The sequence below is a fragment of the Bidens hawaiensis genome, unplaced genomic scaffold (assembly GCF_021521415.1).
Source record: "Bidens hawaiensis isolate Kalapana, Puna unplaced genomic scaffold, B.hawaiensis_p1.1 tig00007412_1, whole genome shotgun sequence".
In the NCBI taxonomy this organism is placed as follows: Eukaryota; Viridiplantae; Streptophyta; class Magnoliopsida; order Asterales; family Asteraceae; genus Bidens; species Bidens hawaiensis.
Window position 1 is genome coordinate 973,369 of NW_027491516.1, and position 20,762 is coordinate 994,130.

The 20,762-nt window shown below is 35.1% G+C and overlaps 2 pseudogenes across 2 annotated transcripts; both read right to left on the reverse strand.

Annotated features, from left to right (window-relative positions):
• Window positions 1-1,340: 1,340 nt before the first annotated feature.
• Window positions 1,341-17,321, reverse strand: LOC143635169 (F-box protein At4g22280-like; annotated as a pseudogene). Its single transcript, XR_013154006.1, has 3 exons — window positions 16,274-17,321; window positions 14,921-15,112; window positions 1,341-1,812 (listed from the first exon to the last, which is right to left on the reverse strand). The product of XR_013154006.1 is annotated as an F-box protein At4g22280-like (transcript).
• Window positions 8,078-9,633, reverse strand: LOC143635170 (putative F-box/FBD/LRR-repeat protein At4g03220; annotated as a pseudogene). Its single transcript, XR_013154007.1, has 2 exons — window positions 8,571-9,633; window positions 8,078-8,316 (listed from the first exon to the last, which is right to left on the reverse strand). The product of XR_013154007.1 is annotated as a putative F-box/FBD/LRR-repeat protein At4g03220 (transcript).
• Window positions 17,322-20,762: the final 3,441 nt, after the last annotated feature.

Consider the following 20,762-nt stretch of genomic DNA (forward strand, 5'->3'; position numbering starts at 1 on the left):
TATTTTTTATATATAAAAATGTAATCATGTAAATGTAATTGGTTGGATTAAGTTGTGACCCCACCTCTTAGAGCATTTACATCCAATCTTCTATCTTAAAATCCAAAATTACACTAAAAATTACCATATTTTCTATCTCATTTTCAGTTAAAAAATATTTTTTTATATTCTTATCAATATATTTTCTCTCTCCTTCACTCACAACCACTTTTAATAAATATTAAAAAATTTATAGGGCGTGAAGAAAATTTTCAAATATACAGAAAAATCAATGAATTTTCTCTCTTATCCACTCACAACACCTTAAGAACATTCTCATTCAACCCATCAAATTTTGTGAGGGATGTGTTTATAATTTAAAGAGTGGTTTAGGGTGTTATAAGTGGAGGAGAGAGAAAATACAATGAGTTTTCTATATATTTGAAAAACTAATGTTCACCCCCTAAAATTTTTAATATTTGTTGAAAGTGTTTGCGAGTAAAAGGGAGTGTAAGAATAATAATAAAGGTATAAAAAAATATTATTTAATTGAAAAGAAGAGATAAAATATAGTATTTTTTAGTAAAATTTTAGATTTGAAGATATGAGGTTGGATGTGAATGCTCTGAAGCCCCTCAACCTGTTAAGTGGTTAGCACCCCTCGTCCCCTCTTTAACAATGATGAAAATGTTTGGTTGAAGATTTGTTAGTGAGGTGGCAAGGAGACCACACCAATTGATCTTAATAAAATCTAATGATTATAAAGAACATACAAAAACAAAGGTAAATAAGATCATTTAGCCTTACAGAGGTTCAACACAGACTAGTGGAAGACGGATGATTTATCGTTTGTTTCATATTTGATTAGATTCGATGTCTCGTGGATGATCGAGACAAATGTGACAATATAACTAGGGAAGTTTAAAGCTACAATTTTTCTTTTATAGTATGTGACCATTCTCTCATATTCACATATGAATAGCCTTGAATCATGCATATATGAATTATAATGATCAAATTCCACTTTTTTAAATTCAATTTATCACAGTTAATTAACTAAACTTGGTTAGTGGATGTTATATAAACGGTTTCAAACAAAACAAATCTACAAACATTCCAATTCCGGTTTCTGCTAGGCAAATAAACAGCATAGAGATATTACATAATCACAACTAAAGTCACTAGATCATATTAGTTATGCACGGCAACAACAAAAAACCATATTCATTAATAGTTGAGTTCATAAATGATAAGAGGTTCAAAATTTGTCATTCCCAGAGGCACAAACTGGTTGTTGACTACTGCATTAGCCATTAGCATAATAACAAAAAAACTTGTGACCAACAGTTGCCGTTTTGATTATAACTAAACTTGCGGGTATAAGGGAAATCATAAACTTATATTATACTAAAGCGACGGCTCCAATGCTGTAGCAAGTTCATGAAAGTAGATACTCGAACGACTTTGATTTTCATCACACTGGATCTTTATACAATCTGCTAGTTTACTAGTGGTAATGTTAGCCTCTGCACACAGACTAGAAAAATATGGTTGGATCTTAGTCCTATTTGTTGCAGGCAGCTTTGCCAGTAATTCTTCAATGCGCTGCAACTTCGAAAAAATGAGACAACCCTTTTCTTTGGTTAGCTGTATCTGTGCGCCCATATTTTCCCAATGCTCCTTGATCTGCGCCATGTTCCCCCCAATTTTCAGCTTCTTTGGTTCATGGCTCTCCACTGGTGCTTTCTCCCGTTCCACGTGAGCACTGTTATTATCTTTCTCTTTCTTTAAAAGCACCTGTAATTCGGCCATAAGCTTATTTGCTGCAATCTCCTGCATCAGATCATAGAATTTATAAGAAACATGAGAAAACTCTCCATTTATCATCATAGATTCCCATATAAAGCATGTAAACGTTAGGACACAGCAAGACTACATATGTAAGTTACCTCACGTAAGACCATTGTGAAGGTGCACAATGGAGAGTCATCCAGCAAATAACTTGAGTTCAGTAGACATAGCTACTTTCTCAGGTAATTGCTCAGACAAGTATTTTCTATCTGGGTAAATATTTAGCCTCTTTAAGTTCGCAAACGGAGAAGCTTGATGTAACACAGGTTCCACAGATGAAGACAGAAGCTGCAGAACGGAGAAGCTTCAATATGGTGTTTGGCGAATTATTGCATTCAAAGAGATAACGACGTGTAGATTCCATGTTTCTTGATACTTAGCGCCAATATAAGTATGTAGTTTTAGCATTGTATTATTATGGAAAGCAATTCCTGATTTTCGATGTAACTTAAAGAGAACAATATATCATGATGCGAGATACGCAAAAGCCTAGTTTGGAGACACAACATAACAAAGGGAAATCACATATAATCAGTTTGACTGAACCAAAACCATTAAATAGCCTTTTAATAAATTGTATTACTTGACATTCTTTTGTCAACCAAACACCTCAATATGAATGAAAGCATTCGTTGCACTTCCAAATAATCATCTATAAACCAATTATATACCAGTTTGGTCAAGGGACAATTTAGAACTTTGAGTCGGTCAAATTAGCTATATATGTGATTTTATCTAATAACAATGCACTTTGATCACCTATATATGCAAGTAGATCAGTCAAATATGCAATATGCCTCTTTTCTCACGATGCTTAAGTTTCAACCTTTGGTAGTTCTTGGAAATAACTAAAAATCATTGTAAGATGCTCATTAAATAATACCTCGACAATTTCAAGGTTAAGGGTAAGGAAGTGGACATTGTGAAGCTGCAGAAGCAGATTAACGATTTGATGAGCATCAGCATCTTTCGGACCAAAAACACATACATCCGCCTTCTCTAAAGAATGGAAACCATTTGTGGATAGATGCAAAGGACACGAGCCTTTATAGAGCAAGGAGGCAAGGTCAGGAGCAGAAATCACAAACTCCGCATTACAGGATCTAATGGAGAGATTCTCAAGTTGAGGTGCAACCACATTGACCACCTTCACACTAGACCAGTAGCAGCCACGTTCAAGTGTGAGATTTGACAGTCGAGGATGGACAATAGTGAAACCATCTGATCCCATTGTTTTGAAATTCCTTAACGTAAGATTTTTCAAGTTTGCACATTTTGAAAAAATACCAACGCACTTCTCAGCTTCGTCATCACATAGGGCGACAGATTGAAGATCCATTGTTGTCAAAGCTGGGAGTTCCCAAGTTGATATCGGGATAATGGAATAATACCAATAATAATGCCTAGAATTTCTGTGACTGAGGTTCACTTCCAAACTAAGATGTTTGAGAGACTGAGAGCTAAAGAGAGAAAGAGGAAACTCAATATCTTTCTCATGAAAGCATACCACATTCAATTGCTGGACATTGTGAGAGACTGCATAATTCAAAATTCTTCTGACAAACACCTGGCTCGCCTTGCCACGGAAACTAAGCTCCACCGAATACACTTGGGTTAGATTGTTTCGGCGTGACAAGACTTGGGTAACAAATTTGGAGAACTTTGGCAACGTAGTGAAATCTTCAGTTGAGAAAGTGAGATAGGGCATTGAAGTCCAGATATGCCTCCATCTAGGCGACAACACACTTTTTTCAATTACTTGTTTAATGTTAATCAAAGCAAGGATTTTATGGATAAGATCATCGGGCAAGCTGCTTAATCTATCACTACCAACTTCTGCATCCATTATTCTCGATCGTTTTAAATACTTGTGGCTCGTTTATCCAACAGCTGCAATTAACAGAATGAAAGGATCATGGCATCCAAAAACAAGAAACCATAAACAAATATGGTTGTAATCGAGCCATTTGACGCTCAAACTTATGCGGGCTGGCTCAAGCTTTGCTCATTTGTAGCTCGGCCGTTAATTAATATATTATTTTATTTACCAACTTCTACATATAATTTTTTTTTTTAAATTTTGGCTTGCTATTATTATAATATATATTAAATGTTATGGTTTAATCTTAACGAGCTGGCGAGCCAAGCCAAGACGGAGCCAGAAGCCGAGCTTGGCTCTTGCTCGGCTCATTTAAACTCAAGCTTTTTTCAAGCAAGCCCAAACTTTTTGAACAAAACTAAAAAGAAATGGAGCGTCTGCAAATATAATCAAAACAAATTTACTAGAGAAAATGCTTATCTTATATGGAAACCAAAATATTATTTCATCTTCTAAAAAGTGGAACTTAAGGAAACAAGAACCACTAATATCTTTTGGGAAATAACAAGCAATAACAGTTTATGACTGACTCACTACGTGTGAATGTTAACCTGCAGGTTCAATGAGAGGTGCGAAGACCGAAGACGATCGTGCGTGTTAATATGGCAGCACATGAAACGGCGGCCAGTGGAGGCGATTTTAAAACCTCAAAAGATTGTTAATTATGACATCAATAGAGAAAACCAAATCTAATATGATTTAGGGAGTGTTTGGGATTGCTTATTTAAGTTTTTGGATAAAAGGAATTATAAACTTATGAGATTTTGAAAAGAAGTTTTTAAAAAAAATGTTTGGATTAGCTTATATGTTTAGGAAAACCAAAATGATCAAAAGGGACACTCTTTTTTAAAATGGGTGTAATGGGGTTTAAGGGTTAGAGGGGTGTGATAGGTAAATCAAACTCATTAAGTTAATAAGTTACATATTCCTAACTTTTCAAAACCCCTTCATTTTGCCTTCACCATAAGTTAAAATCCATAAGACCTTATAGTTTGTCAAACACCTTATACACCTTATTAACTTTTCAAAAAATTTATAAGTTATAAGTTGATGAAAATAAGGAATCCTAAACATCCCCTTAGAGAGTGTTTTGGATTCTTTATTTTCATGAACCTAGTTAATTAATAAGGTGTATAAGTTATAAAAGGGTTTTAGAAAGTTAGGGATATGTAACTTATTAACTTAATGACTTTAATTTACTTATTAGTATTTCATCCCTCTAAACCTCAAGACTTATTACACTCCTTTTAAAAAAAAGTGTCATTATTAGTCATTTTGATTTTCCCCAACATATAAGCTAATCTAAACATTTGTTTAAAAACTTCTTTTAAAAAATCCATAAGTTAATAAGTCTTTTTAACTTAAATAAGCAATCTTTAACACACTCTTATTAAAAGAGTAAAAGTGTGAAAATCCTCTCTAAGGTTTGGTCAAATACGCAAATTTAAATTGTTTATTTTTTGCAACTAGATCATTGAGATTTCTCGTTTTTTGCTAAAGTTTAGGGTTGGCAATTTAGACATGATACGCGAATATACGACACGAATTTAACATGTATCGGGTATTGCCTTAACATGTTTCGACTTAGGGATGGCAATGGGTCGGGTTTGGCTCGGGTTTAGGTATTCCCAAACCCATACCCGATTATTATAGCCCATCCCAAACCTGTTCCAAATCCGTCGGGTTTTAATTAGGTAATTACCTGTCGGGTTTCGGGTTTCCTATCGGGTTTTGATAAAATACCCGTCGGGTATACCCGGCTTAAAACCCGTCGGGTTTTGACAAAATATAACTAATCGGTTACAAAGATGGTTACCATAAGATAAAATATCTCAAATAATTAACATAAACAAGTTTCGACAAATAATATATTTGGAATATAGTATATATATATAATAAGCTATATCAGGTACATCGGGTATATAATCGGGTAAATGGGTTTATGTTATCGGGTAATTAGGTCGGGTAATCGGGTATATTAGAAATCCCAAACCCGCGAAAAATTTTAAAACTAATCCCAAACCCTAATGGGTCCGGTATTACCCGTCCCATTTATGTCGGGTTTTCCCATCCGGTTCGGGTTTCATTGTCATCCCTAGGTTTCGTATACCAAACATGTAGACACGAATCGACATGTTAATTTTTGTGTCTAAACATGTAAAATATCCGTTTACCTGTTAAGTAACCGTTAGTGTATGTACCCGATTAGATTTTTATATAAATAAAAAAAATAATATAATATAATATGTTTTATACCCTAAATAGTTCACCATAAACTTTTATACCAAAAACTAAACACGGTGCACTAGAGTTGAGATCAGTACCGTACTTATACCCGAAAGTACCCGTACCTAAAATCAGTAAATCTTGGTACTCGTACACGTACCCAATTTTATGGACCGAGTGCATTCAAGTAAGTTAGTATTAAAATGACTAAAAACACTCACTAACAAATGGAAAATTAATTACAAATTATCCTCTCTTTATTTATCTCTTTCTCTATATCTCTTGCTAAGAACTCTGACGGTATTAGTTGTGAAAATCAGCTGATTGATAGCAATAAGAAAAAAAAAAGAATCAATTTAATTTTTCCTAGAATTGTGACGTTACACACTAGACTCGGCATAACTCAATTAACTAGTGGGAGTGGGACTAGTCAGCTTGCGTTGGAGGACTTGGCTTGAGGCCTTAATTGGCTTAAAAGACAACTAGTGGAAGCTGCATTATTACATATAATAGGCACGTTTCAACCTGTTATAGTTTTCATGTGACTATTCACTCATATTCACATGTGAACAAACTTAACCATATAGGTAATATATATAAACAATGAAAATACACACAATCACTCTTACATTCTACTTCATCACAACTAATTAGCTAAATTTGGTAACTGGATGTTATATAAACTGTATTATATATTAAACGTATCTCCAAACATTCAAAATCTAGTTTCTAGCCAGGGAAGTACACAGCATAGAGATATTACAAAATTACAACCCATGTCAGTTGATCATTTTAGTTCTACCTACATGGTTGAGTTCATAAGCGCTACAAGTTCAAAAGGTTACCATTCCCAGTTGCGCATGTGGGCTGTTAGCTGCATTAGGTTAATAACAAAAACAGGTACCTGAAAGTAAAACAGAAACAACATGGCTCCAAAAGTTGACATATTGATTCTAATTATCACTCAGGAGTATAATGGAAATCATAAACTTACAATCTGCTAAGGTGACGACTCCAGTGTTGTGGCAAGTTTATGAAAGCAGACACTCGAAAGACTCTGATTTTTATCACACTGGATCTTTATACAATCTGCTAGTTTACTAATGGCAGTGTTAGCTTCTTCACACAGACTAGAAAAACATGGTTGGATCTTAGTCCTGTTTGATGCAGGCAGCTTTGCCAGTAATTCTTCAATTTGCTGCATCTTCAAAATAATGAGACAAACTGTAGTTTTCCTTAGCTTAACCTGAGCTTCAAGATTTTCCCAATAGCCCTTGATCCGTTCCATGTCCCCCAGTGTTTTCCGCTTCTTTGGTTTATGGCTCTCCGCTGGTGCTTTCCCTCGCTCCGGTTGAGCATTGGTGGTCTTAATATTATCCTTCTTTTTCTTAAAAGCACCCGTAGATCATCCATAAGCATATCTACTGCAATCTCCTGCATGAAATCATAGAATTTATAAGAAACATGGAAGCACTCTCCATTTATCATCATAAATTTCCAAATTTAAGCGTATGTAGACATTGTTAGCTTAATTTGGATCTGATCAAGAATGGTCCATATCACATGTGGACCAAAAAGTTTGAGTTGTTTATTTTTTTGTTTTTATTAGGGTATTTTTTATTTTGATAATTATTTATTTTTATCTGGTAAGATATAAAATTTGCCTTCTATTTTGATGTAAGAGAATCTATATATTTATGAAACAGAACAGCCTGGTATTTAAATTCAGTTTTTACTGCAAAATAGGGTTTAGGGTTATTGTATTTTGTGTGGTTTTATTTTAGGGCTTATCATAATAAAAGGAGCCGAGCGGATTGCTCAACAAAAAAAAATGATGTATTTCGTGTTTGTTTTTGGGCCTGCATAACAAGCGGAAGCATCAACACGTTTTAAAAATTTAGTGTGTATCCCCACCAGAAATCTAGAGTTCTTAAGTTAATTTGCAAGTAAACTAAAAGAAAAACCATTTGGAAAAGCTTCAAAAAAGATCATAACTTAAAACTAAAAATGTAAATTGTGTTGGGATTTTGCATAAAACAATGAAACTGCATTGCCTGAATGGATGGATATTAAAATCTGTTGCTACATCAAATGAGGCCTTACGATTAAGTCATTGAGAAATGAATCTCAGGAGGTTCACAAATCTTTGAAAACCCATAGAAACCTCACACAAGTTGTTGAGTAAATACCTCAGGTAAGATGATTGTGAAGGTGCTCCCTGGAGAGCCATCTAGCAAATAGCTTTTGAGTTCAGAAGACATAGCTATGTTCTTGGGTGCTTGCCCCCACATGTACATTCTTCCTGGGTAGATCTTCAAGCTCTTAAGGTTCACAAACGGTGAAGGTTGATGTAAGAGAAGTTGCACAGATGAAGAAAGAAGCTGCAGAAAATAATATAAACGAAAACTACAATTCAGAACAAGAATATGTGCAGTCTTCATAAGTATGTGTAAATTTTTCCCCCAGTTTGGTCAATGGCTAATTTAGAATTTTTGGTCAGTCAAATTGGCTATAAATGTAGTAAGTAGAGCACTCAAATACTCAACACGCCTCTTTCCTAACAATGTTTTTTTCAACCTTCTTGTAGTTTTTGGAAATCAATAAAAACTATTGTAAGATGCTCATTATATAATACCTCGACAATTTCCAGGTTAAGTGCAAGGAAGTGGACATTGTGAAGCTGCTGAAGCAGACAAACAATTTGATGAGCATTTGCATCTCTTGGATAAGAAACACAGATATCTGCCTTCTCCAAGGAATGGAAACCGTCTGTAGATCGAGGCAAAGGACATGAACCTTTATAGAGCAAGGAGGCAAGGTGAGGTGCAGAAATCACATGTTCTGCACTACAGTCATAGATTGTGAGATTCTCAAGTCAAGGTGCAACCACATTGACGACTGTCACACCATACCAGCCATGTTCAAGTTTAAGATTAGACAATAGAGGATGAAAGATACTAAAACCATTCGATCCCATTGTTTCGAAATTCCTTAATGTGAGATTCTTCAAGTTTGCACATTTTGAGATAATACCAACGCATTTGTCAGTTTCGTCATTACATAGAGTGACAGAATGAAGATCCAATGTTGTCAATGCCGGGAGTTCCCAAGTTGATGCCGGAGAAAAGGAATAATTACGAAAATGACTCCTACGATTGCTGTCACTGGCGAAGCACGCTTTCAAACTAAGATGTTTGATAGACTGGGAACTAACGAGAGAAAGAGGAAATTCAAAATCTTTCTCAGGAAAGCACACCACATTCAGCTGCTGGACATTGTGAGAGACTGCATAATTCATAATTCTTTTCACAAACACCTGGCTCACCTTTCCACGAAAACTGAGCTTCACTGAATGCACTTGTGCTCGATTGTCCCGGTGGGACAGAACATCCGTAACAAATTTGGAGAACTTTGGTAACGTAGTGAAATCCTCACTTGAGAAGGTGAGATAGGGCATTGAAGTCCAAACTTACCTCCATCTAGGTGACAAAACACTGATATCAATAGCTTCTGAGAACTTGAGGAAAGATAGAATTTTATGGATAAGATCATCCGGCAAGCTGCTTAATCTATCAGTACCTCCTACAACATCCATTATCCTCGTTTAAAGTAATCTTGCTCTTTCATCAAATGGCTGCAATTTAATACAATGAAAAGATCACAAGTTCACAACATGCAAAAACAAGTGGTTTATGTTCAAAAAACGCTACTAGAACGTGTATTGTTTGTATGTTTTAAACCATAAACAAATAGGGCTGTAATCGAGCCAGTTCGAGCTGGCTCAAGCTGTGCTCGTTTAAAGCTTGACCGTTTATTATTTTTATTTATTTTTTACTAATTGGTATATATAAGACAAAAAAAATATAACTTTTAACATACATTTCAAGTAAAATTTATAAACTTAAGAATGTATAACACTATATATTAAATTTTAGGGCTTAACATTATATAGAGAACGAATTGCATATTACCCCTCTAAAACATGTTTAATTACATATTTACCCACCCAAAAAATTTAATTGGATATTTCCCCATCTTTTAATGAAAATTCTATATTGACAAAATTGCTTTCATAACTTTTCTTGTTTTGAACCACTCCAAAAACCCCTCCCAAAAAAACTTTAAAAAAATAAAAATCATAAAAAAACACAAAATTAAAAAAAGTAAAAAGCACAAAATGTTTATCTGGCATCACTCGTCCCGTCTCCCCTAAATTTTATGGTTTAATTTTAGCGAGCAAGACGTACGGAGCCACAAGCCGAACCTGGCTCGAGCTCGGCTCATTTAGATTCAAGCTTTTTTCAAGCAAACTGCAAACTTTTTAAACAACCCTAAAATAAAAAGAAAAGGGGCATCTGCAAATATATATATATATATATATAATGAAAACAAATTTACTAGAGGAAATGCTGCTAATTATCTTACAAGCAAATCAGTATATCAAGAGAGGGTTACTAGCTAACAAAATAATTAGCAATAAAAGGTTATGACTTACCACTAACGTTCTAGTAACAGATTCAAATGACTCGAGCAGAGGCCGAAGAAGATTGTGTGTGTTGAAGATCAGTGACAAAAGTAGGCGACTGGAAAAGTTGAAAAGATTGTTAATTAAAGCTCCCCCATTAAACTATATGAGCATTTGCACAACAATCGAGAGAACCAAATCTTAGATGTTTTCTTTTTTATATTTTTTTGAATCACCAACTAGCTGCATACTTCGTACGCGGCCCCTATTGGTTAAAAGTAGCCCGAGCCGGTCACGTAGGAGCTCTTAGCGGTCCACCTATTGAGGGATTCCCCGGATAAAACCCGACCCTCACGCACGCTAAACGGCACGACAGCGAGGAGCCGGTAAAACCGGGTGAGACCAGGCTGTCTAACTCTGGCAAGTCAGTGTCATCCCTCATATCTCTCATATAAATTAGTGATAGTGAGGTTTGAACCCCTACATCTCATTCGTAAGTGAGTGTTCTACCATTAAGTGAGTGTTTTACCATTGAGTCATATCCAATGAAATAAAGGAAAAAATACCATCTTTCTAGCTTGTGGCTAATTCTCTTCAAATTATTGATCGATGTTGAAAGGTCAATCAAAAACATTTGTAAAATACTTTTACTAGCTAGGGCAAGTAAAGTGTCGAATCCACAGGGAATCAGCGGAAAGTGCTAATCAAGTTTTATAATAATAATAATAATAATAATAATAATAATAATAATAATAATAATTAAAGTGGACAGACGATGTCAAGCGGCTAAAGTGGACAGAAGATGTCAAGCGGTTTAGTTGATTAGTATTGTTTAAAACAATTAAGAGAAAATAACCAAACTCCAGGGTTCGGGTTTTGCAGCAAGTTAAGGAATTGATAAACTTCTTTGGACAGTTTCTTATAAAATATGAGAACCAAAAGACTTAACGATTGACCGTGTTGATCGTCAGAACTGAATCCGAACAATTGACAAGGTTAAATGAAAATCTATTTGATAATCGATTTTACTTATTGAAACACAAAATCAATAATATGGTTAATGATAAACGGGTCAATGACGAAAGAACTTAATCCTAATTGTTGATGACCACAAATCAATAACTGATAAAAGATTAAGCAATCAATATATAAAAAACCGTTTAAGCACAAAAGCAAACACAAAGAATTGATCAACCGAATGATTAACCAAATCCAAATCCAAAGTTAAAGTTTAGAATATCAAAACCTAATCATGCAACTCAACCCTACACCCGGAGATGGTTATGAAGCCTTTTAGCCTTGCATCTTGATCTTCATGTTCTTGATTATGATGTTGGAGAATGATTTCATGGATAAATCTTGTGATTAGGATGTGTTATGATGGTGTAAGATAGCCTCCAAGACGTCTCAAAACTGATGGTTATTGAAAAACATCGATATTAGGGTTTTTGGGCTTTAAATATGAAAGAAAATCAACCAAAACCCCAATTTCCGTCAGACCAGACCGTAAGCTACGGTCTATAAGCTACGGTCTGGTCACTCTGCCTTACGGTCTAGTTAGGCCAAAACTGTTTTCTTAATAAAATCTTCGTTTCAACTCCGTTTTCCTCCCCGTTTGCGGCCACGTCTTCGTATTTCAATTCTCTATCATCTCATAGATCATCACTTTCATTTCCACTCCATCATTAATGCTCCAAATTAGATTCTTTAAGCTTCGTTAAGCTTCTCACACCTGTAACCACAAACGCACTCAAAGTAATCGTGTACACAATATATAACTAATCAAAACACACAAGTTTACACTCTTAATACACATATTTCTACCCACACATCAATTATACCCAGTCTTCCAAATGTAACAGAAAAAAATCATGATGTCATAATAGCAAGGGGCGATTTTCATTGTAGGGTGTAGTGGTTTGGAGCCTCCAGCACCCGTCTTCTCCATCGGATCTGCTTGGCTTGACCCGAGCGCCGGTGTCAGGTTTTAGGGGTTCACAAATTGGTGTACATGGCATAGTGCACGTCAGAAAAATTATATGGACAGTTGGGAGCAAATTGGAAGTTTATATTTCCTTGAGGGGGTTGTTCGGGTCGGGAAAAGTAAAGGGATAGTTTTAGGGAGATTGTTTTTGTGTGTTGGGGAAGTTTGTTTGTTGATTGAATGGAGCAGCGTATTGCCCAAAACCAAGCCATGAGGTGTTCGGGTTGTTTTTCGGACTCATTTTTGTATGTGTGTGGAGAATTAGATGATTGAAGGAGGTATTTTTGTTTGAAAGAGTTGGTAGGTTTGTTGAAGCATGTGATTTTTTATTTGTTTGAGATGGCGTGTGTTGAGCAATTTTTTTGTTTTGGATTTGACCGATTTGTCAACGGTCATATGATTATAATAATATTATTTTCATTTTTAAACCGGCGACAGTTGCATACCCCCTCCCCCCCCAATCGCCCATTACACTTGGTCTTATAGACTTACAAGTGAAAGTATCAAATTAATTGATTGAAGATCATCTTGTGTTAGTGATACAATGATAAATAAGATGAAATCTTTTAAACATGCTTGAGACCCAGTAAGTTAAAAGAAATTTATCTTAAAAAAAAGGCTCGGTTTTGCATCTTAAAAAAATGCGTTGATTGTAAAACGTTAATAGATACATCGAATTCAAATAATTGACAAAAATATATGACTAATGGCTCGGTTATGCTTTATTTAAAAACAAAAAATTACAGTTATCTTTTGATTTTAGCTCATTCAAAATTTGAATTGTATTAAACTTTATAATAACGATTCAATTGGTTTAATGATTATCTATAAGTTGTAAATTGATTGTAACCTAAGGGGTGTGGGGGGTGGGTTTGGGTAAGTGCCCCGGTTCGATTTTTTCGGTTAATTAAGTTTCAATTTCAGCTCAATTAATTCAGTTTTCTGCTCACCCCTAATATTCATACAGAAAGTTATTAATGGAAACCACTTAAAAAGCGAAAATCGTGAAATAAAGAATATTACCTGTTAATTCATGAAATAAAATTCGTACGTAGGTGAATACTAGTTGATGGCAATAACAAAATAATTAGAATCAATTTACTTTTTTGTATAAGTATTACAAGTTACCCCGCAAAAGTAGCATAACCCAATACCCAACTAAAAGGCTTGCGTTGGAGGACTTGGGCATGAGGTACGTCTTTAAAGGCTTAAAAGTTAAAAGACAGACTAGTGGAAGCTGCATTGTTTACCTTTCGATTTTTACGTGTTTCATCCGTTCTCCTGTGAATGTCAAAAAAAGAAGGTGACATAGAATCAAGCAAGTTTCAATTTATTTGTTGCAACACCCCAACCCGGAAAACAGACTAACATGTCACTATTACAGATATCATAGACTAGAGGTGACAATATGAATGAGTTGGGTTGGATTTGGGTGATGGGATCATGGGAATACAGATCATGATAGAGAAGTTAGATGCTTGCAATCCTTATAAATCCATATATTTTATTATTTATTTATTTTATATTTGCAAATATTACATTGGTAGTTTTTATGTGACTGTTTAATCATATAGGTAATATAAACAATGAAAATACACACGATCTCTCTTACGTTCTATTTTAAAACAAATAATAATAATTAACTAACTTTGTTACTGGATGTTATCTAAACAGTTTCACATGTATCTCCAAACATTCAAAATCTAGTTTCTGCTAAGGAAGTACACAGCATAGAGATCTTACATAATTACAACCAAAATAGATTAGTTGATCATTTAGTTCTGCACGATCGCAGCAAAAAAGCATATCCCTAAAGGTTGAGTTCATAAGAGCTACAAGATCAAAAGGTTACCATTCCCAGTTGCACGTGAGGGTTGTTTACTGCATTAGGGTAATAACAAAAAACTTGGGACCTGAAAGAAAAACAAAAAAGAACAATATGGCTCCAACAGTTGGCATATTGACTATATTTATCACTGGCAAGCATAAGGGAAATCATAAACTTACAATCTGCTAAGGTAACGACTCAAGCGTTGTAGCAAGGTTAAGAAAACAGACTCTTGAACGACGTAGATGGTTATCACACTGGATCTTTATACAGCCTGCTAGTTTACTAACGGCAATGTTAGCCTCTGCACACAGACTAGAAAAACATGGTTGCATCTTAGCCCTATATGATGCAGGTAGCCTTGCCAGTAATTCTTCAATGCGCTGCAACTTTGATATAATGAGAGATTTTCCCAATGGCCCTTGATCTGCGCCATGTTCCCCCCTGTTTTCAGCTTCTTTGATTTATGGCTCTCCACTGGTGCTTTCTCCCGTGGAACCACGTGAGCACTGTTGGTCTTGATATTATCTTTCTCTTCCTTTAAAAGCACTTGTAATTCGGCCACACCCTTATTTGCTGCAATCTCCTGCATCAGATCATAGAACTTAAAAGAAACATGGAAACACTCTCCGTTTATCATTAACACCTTTTATAAACTACAAATGTAAGTTGTGTTGAATGTACAAATTGTTGAAAATTAATAAATACCTCACGTAAGACCATTGTGAAGGTGCACAATGGAGAGCCATCCAGCAAATAGCTTTTGAGTTCAGTAGACATAGCTACGTTCTTGGGTTCATGCTCCAACAAGTATTTTCTATTTGGGTAAATATTTAGCCTCTTTAAGTTCACAAACGGAGAAGGTTGATGCAACACAAGTTCCCTAGATGAAGACAGAAGCTGCAGAACATTTTATAAACAGAAATTACATATACAAAAAAAGAACACACAATGCAGCCTTCATAATTATGTCTACAGATTTATAAATCATCATCATCATCATCGTACTCAGTATATCCCACCAATAGCAATGCTATGGTAGGGTCTGAGGAGGGTAAGATGTAGACAGCCTTACCTCTATCCCATAGGGATATAGAGACTGCTTCCGGTGAGACCCCCGGCTCGATAGTAGTTTTGCATCAAGCCTTGGACATAAGGCACATAGCACTCAATCATCGGGACACCGGCTGATTGGTGCATGTGCCCTTGTGTTTCGGCTATCAACGCCACCACATGATGCCTGATTAACCTTCCGCCACTTTTAACGTTATTTTCATGAGATTAGTAAAATAATGTCAAAATTAGTGCAATTTTACTTTTGCCCACCTGAGGGTTCACGCATATATACATTATATGCGCGCACCGCAAGCAGGGCGTATCTACAGATTTATAAATGCAGACAGCATATCTTTCTGGAGTGTAATTTCATCTTCAACAAGTTGTTTGGCTGACTATTGCATTGAAAGAGAGAACGGCGTGTAGATTCCATGTTTCTTGATACTTGGTGCCAATAGAAGTATCAAAGCATGTTTCTATATCTAGCTTTAGCATTGTATTATTATCGAAAACAAGTCCTGATTTTCGAAGTAACTTAAAGAGAGCAATAATCGCAACGTGAGATGTTCAAATAGTTTGGAGATACATCATAACAAGGGGAAACCACATATAGCCAGTTTGACCAGCCCAAAACTATAAATTACCCTTTTGATAATATTTTTTTACTTGACATCCTTTGACTACTCAAAACACCTCAACAAGAATGTACACATTCATTGCAGTTCCAAACCAATCATCTATAAATCATATAACCAATTAAGACATAACATATGGCCTTTTTCCCCCAGTTTTGTCAAGGGCTAATTTAGAACTTTGAGTTGGTGAAATTAGTTATATATGTGATTTTATCTTATAACAATGCATTTTGATGACATATGTAAGTAAAGCAGTCAAATATGTAAGGACACTCAATATGCCTCTTTCCTAAGAATACTTATGTTTCAACCTTTTGTAGTTTATAGGAAAGTAATTAAAAGTCATTGTAAGATGCTCATTATATGATACCTCGACAATTTCCAGGTTAAGTGTAAGGAAATGGACATGTTGAAGCTGCTGAAGCAGACAAACGATTTGATCAGCATCTGCATCTTTTGGATAAGAAACACAAATATCCGCCTTCCCTAAAGAACAAAAACCATCAGCAGATAGATGCAAAGGATAAGTCCCTTTATAGCACAAGGAGGCAAGGTCAGGAGCGGTAATCACATGCTCTGCATTACCGGATTTAATTGTGAGATTCTCGAGTTGAGGTGCAACCACATTGACAACCTTCACACCATACCAGCCGTATTCAAGTGTTAGATTAGACAGTCGAGGATGAAAGATGCTAATACCATTTGATCCCCTGGTCTTGAAGTGCTTCAATGTGAGATTTTTCAAGTGTGGACATTTTGAGAAAATGGCAACGCATTTGTCAGCTTGGTCATCACACAAAGTGACAGAATGAAGATCCAATGTTGTTAATGCCAGGAGTTCCAAGTTAATGTTGGAGTAATGAAAGGAAAGCGATTGATATCCGCCATCAAACTGAGATGTTTGAGAGACCGAGAGCTAAAGAGAGAAAGAGGAATCTCAATATCTTTGTGATGCAAGCATACCACACTCAGTTGTTGGACATTGTGAGAGAATGCATAATTCAGAATTCTTTTGACAAATGCCTGGCTCGCCTTTCCACTAACACTGAGTTTCACCGAATGCACTTCTGTTAGATTGTTTCGGCGTGACAAGACTTGGGTAACAAATTTGGAGAACTTTGACAACGTAGTGAAATCTTCAGTTGAGAAAGTGAGATAGGGCATTGAAGTCCAGATATGCCTCCATCTAGGCGACAAAACACTGTTACCGATAGCATCGGTGATCTTAAGAAAAGATAGAATTTTGTGGATAAGATCATCGGGCAAGCTGCTTAATCTATCACTACCAACTTCTACATCCATTCTCGTTTAAAGTACTTTTGCTCTTTTACCAAATGGCTGCAGTTAATAGAATGAAAAGATCACGACATGCAAAAACAAGTGGTTTATGTTCAAAAAAGCTACTAGAAAGTGTGTCTTCTGTATGTTTTACACCATAAACAAATAGGGTTGTAATCGAGCCAGTTGGAGCTTGAACTTAAACGAGTCGGCACAAGCTTTGCTCATTTAAATTAAAGTTGGATGGTTGATTTATTTTTATAATTATTTTTTTACGGAACGATTGATATATAAAAAAAGAAAATATAATTTTTAACATACACATGTTATGTAACATTTATAAACTTAAGACTTTATAACATTGTATATTAAATTTTAGAGTTTAATTTCAAATTAAGAGCCAGCGAGCCGAACTCGACTCGTTTAGATTTCGAGCAAGCCACCAACTCTTTGAACAACCCTAAAAAGAAATGGGGCATCTGCAAATATATATAACGATAATGAAAACAAATTTACTAGAGGAAATGCTGTAGCTTATCTTGCATGCAAATCAATATACCAACATCTTTTTTTAAAAAGTGAAACAAATGAAGACATGATTACTAACAAAATAAGAACCACTTTGGAAAATAATAATAAGCAATTAGTAACAGTTTATGACTTACTAAGACTGCCTGCATCAGTTAAGTGCAATTCTTATTACAAACAGCCTAGTCAGCATGTCACATCATCGTCCATTCGTTCTTTTCACAAACACTTTTTACCTACAACAATAACATATTCATTCTTCCCACAAACAACCTCATAATTTTCACATCACCAACATTGGGGACCCATCCTTCACCATCCTTGAGGAAGAATCTTCAAGGATAGATGCCCCTCCACAATACATGTTTTTTCATCCTTCTAACAAATCTCCTCCACGTAAGCCATGGATGGCCTTGATGCGGAAGGTCTAACTAGGTGTGAATGTTCTAGTAAATGACACGAGCAGAGGCCGAAGATGATCGCGTGCGTGTGTTGAAGATCAAAGGAGACTGGCAGCACATGAAACGGCGGCCGGTGCAGGCGATTTTGAAAGCTGAAATGATTGTTAATTAAAGCTCCACTCTTAAATTACGTATAAGTTAGTATTTGCACAACAATCGAGAGAACCAAATCTAAAACGATTTGTAAAAATGAAGAAGATATATCATAAAATATTAAAGCTCTCTAGCTTCTTGATAGTTCTCTTTTTTGCGTTTCAAAATTAAAATATAGAAAATCATGATATCAAATAAAATAAACATGTATTGTTATGGGTGAAAGTGCCCAATAACTGATTAGAGATCCTCTTGTGTTAGTGGTTTGATTAGATATGCAAAATCTTTTAAACAATCAAATGTTGCGGGAAATTAAAAAGAAATTTGATTGGGGATCGCTAATAGATACATCGAATGAAAATAACTAACCCAAATAAATGACTAACAAGTAATCATACCCGCGCGCTGCGGCGGGCAGAGTTAGTAACATATTTTTTGCGTGTTAAAGACCTCCTTTGCTTGTTATGGCGGTAAATTCCGTTGGCTTCGTTTTGCACATTACGTCTTAGCTTAAATTCATAATTTATGAACACCAAAAAGGAACAAATATATATTTAAATGCAGCGCATTAAAGCATGAATAACATTGGTGTATCAGTGTATGTACATAGGTTTTTTTATGTATCAAACTACAAAGGTGTTCCGCTTTCATGTCAAACCCAACTAAAACCCGTAAGTATCACCTGAAGGAACTTGGGTTACTTTGATATGTTGGATTAACGGCAACGCAAGATAATTGATTTCCTTATCGCTGGTGTTTTTGTTTGATGTTGCAAGTGATAACTATAAAAGTAACAGAAGTATAAAATCTTTAAAAACAAAACATGTCATTTATCTTATTAAATTAAATGAGAAATGCTGGAAAATGTTAATTCTTACGTTTTGTAATGAGGGTAAGTATTGCCACAAATATCCCACCACCTACACTCCCAAATGCTGCTCCACAACATCCAATAAAGGTCTTAAATCTGTTCTCCTGTATATGATATTGTATGAGTATTCATATCAATTTTTCAATTTTGAATTATTAACATTCATTGGAGTGTTTGGTACAGCAAAGATCTGCCACACCAATAAAAAATGAAAAACCATGACTCATGTAAATAAAATTTTGGAAACTTGCTAATTACAAAAAAGAAAAACTTAAACATAAGCAAAGTAACATACCTTAGCAAGTAAATCTGCAAATTGACATGTGAAGAAATCCAGTATGATCAATGAACTCTGGCTCAGGTATCTTTAGTGCATCAAGCATCAAATCGAGAAACTCTGTATATATCACCAATAATCAAAATTAATAATCTCACTTACAAATTTGGAAGACGTACACATGCATAACATGCCTACGCATCATTCAAAACTCTCCGTGAATGCAGAATATGTCTATGCTTTTATCTTAAGAAATTATATCTTAGTTAGAAGTCTTTTATGTCCAACATTAACAGCCCATAAAAATATATTACAAAAACATTATTGTATATGATATTGACTTGCAAATATATATGTGGATGTTTATATGTACCAAGGTCCATGAAAAAGCATAGCCAAGTGGAGTAAATCCTCATTCGCATAATCTTTCTAATGTCTAATTTAATAGTTCACACAACACTCCCATCTTTAGTTTATCCAGTTCATTATATAGTCATCTTTCATTAATTTTATCTACACACAAATTTTTTTATTTACCATAAACACACAACAACAACAAACATGAAATACAACATAAGTAATTCGAACATGTTGATTGCATAAAGTATCAAACAATGGCCAAAAAATAGGCAAAAATCTCACAACTTACTATACAAATCCTACCTCAACAAATTGACTATATATCAATCACAAATTATAAGAAGTAAAATTAAACTATACATACTATTATTACCTTAATCGCGTCACAACATATCGAGTCGAGCGATTGAAGTATACTAATAACAGTAGATCTGAAGGAGATTGCAAGAGAATAAAAAGGAATTAGACAATACGCTACAAAAATTAAACTTGCGAGATGATGAAATTATACGTGGAAATCGGTGTTCTCTACAAAAGAGCATGGGTGTTGTCCTCTTCGCCATCACCGGCCGGAGGCCATGGGCGACTCCTTCATCGTCTATCACATGCTTCCCTCTCGTGTACATGTATTTTGTGGACAGCCAAAGAGAGATAAATCCAAGAGAACAGAATCGAAGGTCGAGGGCGAGAAATTGTACATTTTGCTACAGTGTATTTTGTCACACAATCCTCTTATGCCTTTTAAATATATATATATATATATATATATATATGGCTCGGCTATGCTTTATTTAAAAACATAAAATTACGGTTGTAACATGTTACGATCCTTGTGACACCCGACGTTTTCAAGGTAACTCTGTTATCTTTGCTAACTCAGTTAGGGAACACACATGCATGTCACGTGAACATACACATGAGTCTATCCGTAAACGTTGATAGTCTACTAAAAAGAACAAAATTACAAATATTAATAACAAAATACATTTAA